A 3251-nucleotide genomic window follows, 5' to 3' on the forward strand; every position below is an offset into this window, starting at 1 on the left:
TCTAAACCTTGTCTGTGGTATTCTGAGTAGGATCTGGAAAGGGATGACTGTGACGAGCTTCAAACTCGCGAGTGTTGGGCGTGTGACAGACGCAAAAGGATCAATGGATCCTATTCCAACATGATCGAGAACCGACAGATGATTAGCCGTGCGGTGACAGCGTGCATAGCGGTGATGCCCAACATAAATCTTGCCATGGAAAGGAGTATGAATGATTGGAAGAAGGCAATAGGAAAGCAGAGGTTCAAGAGGAACAAAGCATCTTCATACGCTTATCTGAAATTCCTACCAATGAATTACATAAGTATCTCTATCTTTATCTTATTTTATGTTTTATTCATCTTTTAATTATCAATCCTCCATAACCATTTAAATCTGCCTGACTGAGATTTACAAGATGACCATAGCTTGCTTCAAGCCGACAATCTCCGTGGGATCGACCCTTACTCACGTAAGGTTTATTACTTGGACGACCCAGTGCACTTGCTGGTTAGTTGTGCGGAATTGTGACAAAGTGTGATTCACGTTTGAGAGCTCCAAGTCCTTTGGCACCATTGTTAATAATCACAATTTCGTGCACCAAGTTTTTGGTGCTGTTGCCGGGGATTGTTCGAGTTTGGACAACTAACGGTTCATCTTGTTGCTTAGATTAGGTAATTTTACTTTTTATTTTCGAAAAAAAATTTAAAAAAGTAATACAAAAAAAATTTCTATTTTGTTCTTCAGAGTTTTTAAGAATGAATTCTAGAGTTTCATGATGATCTGTTGAAGTCTGGCTGGCTGTGAAGCCATGTCTAATCTTATTGGACCGAGGTTTCAACTTATCATCACAAGAGCTTGTTGATTTCTATCAATCTTGCTGTTGAAAGCAATGATCTGCTAAAGCTTGGCTGGCCATTGGCCATGTCTAGTGTTTTGGACCGGAGCTTTCATTGAAAGCTTGGCTGGCTAGTAAGCCATGTCTAATTCCTGGACCGGAGTCTTAGACTAACATTGCAATGATTCCTGGAATTCTTACTAAAAATTTTGAATCCCTTTATTCTCTTTTCCACTCAATTTTCGAAAAATCACAAAAAAAAATTTATAAAACCATAAAAATAAAAAATATTTTATGTTTCTTGCTTGAGTCTAGTATCAATTTTTAAGTTTGGTGTCAATTGCATGTCTTTATTCTTCTTGCATTTTTCGAATACATGCATTATGTTCTTCATTAATCTTCAAGTTGTTCTTGATGATTTCAGTGCTCTGATCTTTAATTTCTCTTATTTTGTGTATTTTTTTGTTTCTTATATGAATTTTCAAATTGTTATAGTCCTTAGTACACAAACTTCTAAGTTTGGTGTCTTACATGCATTGTTTATTTGATCTTAGTTGCATTTTTATTGTTTCTCATCATTAAAAAAATTCAAAAAAATTTTAAAATTATGTCTTTTCAAGTCAATAATACAGACAATTGAAGACTCAGAATATTCAGTAGAGGAATCAAACAGAAAAAGCTGGGCGTTCAAAATGCCCAGTGAAGAAGGAAAACTGGCGTTTAAACGCCAGCCAGGGTACCTGGCTGGGCGTTAAACGCCCAAAAAGGTAGGATTTTGGGCGTTAAATGCCAGAATGGATGCCATTCTGGGTGTTTAACGCCAGGAGGACACTAGAGGGAAGATTTTGTTTTTAATTCAAATCTTTTTCAAGTTTTCATGATTTTTCAAAATCAAATCTTTTTCAAATCATATCTTTTCAATCATATCTTTTCAAAATCAATTTCTTTTCAATTTTTTTATTTATTACTATTTTCGAAAATCCTTGCTACAATTAGTGATTTAATTCAAAATTTTTAAGTTGTTACTTGCCTATTAAGAAAGGATCAAAAGTTTTAATTCTAGAATCATATCTTCTAATTTCTTGCTAGTCAAGTAATCAACTTTAAGTTTAAAACTTTCTCTTTTTAATTTGATCATATCTTCTCAATCATATCTTTTCAATCACATCTTTTTCAAAATTAATTTTCAAGCATATCTTTTTTATTTCTAATTTCAAAAATCTTTTTCAAAATCACTTAATTTCTTTCCCAATCTTAATTTTTGAAAATCTCAATCAAATTTTCAAATTTCTTTTTATTATTTTAAAAATCTTTTACTTTAATTTCGAAAACTCTTCCCCTCTTCTCACATCCTTCTATTTAAGGGTCTAACACTCCTCCTCAAGGTGCAATTCGAACTCTATCCCTCTTGACAAGTTCGAATTCTCTTCTATCTATCTCCTCCTTCTATTCTTATTTTTCTCTGACACCTCAAGGAATCTCTATACTGTGACATAGAGGATTCCATACTTTTTTGTTCTCTTCTCTTTCATATGAGCAGGAGCAAGGACAAAAGCATTATTGTTGAGGCTGATCTTGAACCTAAAAGGACCTTGAAGCGAAAGCTAAGAGAAGCTAAAACACAACTCTCTCTAGAGGGCCTAACAGAGCTCTTCAAGGAGGAAGAAGCCATGGCAGCCGAAAACAACAATGCCAACAATGCAAGGAAAGTGCTTTGTGACTTTACTGCACCTACTCCCGACTTCTTTGGGAGAAGCATCTCAATCCCTGCTATTGGAGCAAACAACTTTGAGCTTAAGCCTCAATTAGTTTCTCTAATGCAACAGAATTGCAAGTTTCATGGACTTCCATTGGAAGATCCTCATCAGTTCTTAGCTGAATTCTTACAAATCTGTGACACTGTCAAGACCAATGGGGTTGATCCTTAGGTCTACAGACTTATGCTTTTTCCCTTTGCTGTAAGAGATAGAGCTAGAACATGGTTGGATTCACAACCCAAAAAAAGCCTAAACTCTTGGGAAAAGCTAGTCAATGCCTTCTTGGCAAAGTTCTTTCCACCTCAAAAATTGAGTAAGCTTAGAGTGGAAGTCCAAACCTTCAGACAAAAGGAAGGTGAATCCCTCTATGAAGCTTGGGAAAGATACAAGCAATTGATCAGAAGGTGCCCTTCTGACATGCTTTCAAAATGGAGTATCATAGGTATATTCTATGATGGTCTGTCTGAACTATCCAAGATGTCATTGGATAGCTCTGTTGGAGGATCTCTTCATTTGAAGAAGACGCCTACAGAAGCTCAGGAACTCATTGAAATGGTTGCAAATAACCAATTCATGTACATTTCTGAAAGGAATCCTGTGAATAATGGGACAAATCAGAAGAAAGGAGTTCTTGAGATTGATACTCTGAATGCCATATTGGCTCAGAACAAAATATT

At 35.5% G+C, this 3251-nt stretch overlaps 1 non-coding gene across 1 annotated transcript; it reads right to left on the reverse strand.

Annotated features, from left to right (window-relative positions):
* Window positions 1-2889: 2889 nt before the first annotated feature.
* On the reverse strand, window positions 2890-2997 carry LOC148563899 (small nucleolar RNA R71). Its single transcript, XR_015884690.1, has one exon. It is a non-coding gene; the product is annotated as a small nucleolar RNA R71 (small nucleolar RNA).
* Window positions 2998-3251: the final 254 nt, after the last annotated feature.

Source organism: Arachis ipaensis, chromosome B5 (genome assembly GCF_059453495.1).
Source record: "Arachis ipaensis isolate K30076 ecotype BB chromosome B5, ASM5945349v1, whole genome shotgun sequence".
Taxonomy (NCBI): Eukaryota; Viridiplantae; Streptophyta; class Magnoliopsida; order Fabales; family Fabaceae; genus Arachis; species Arachis ipaensis.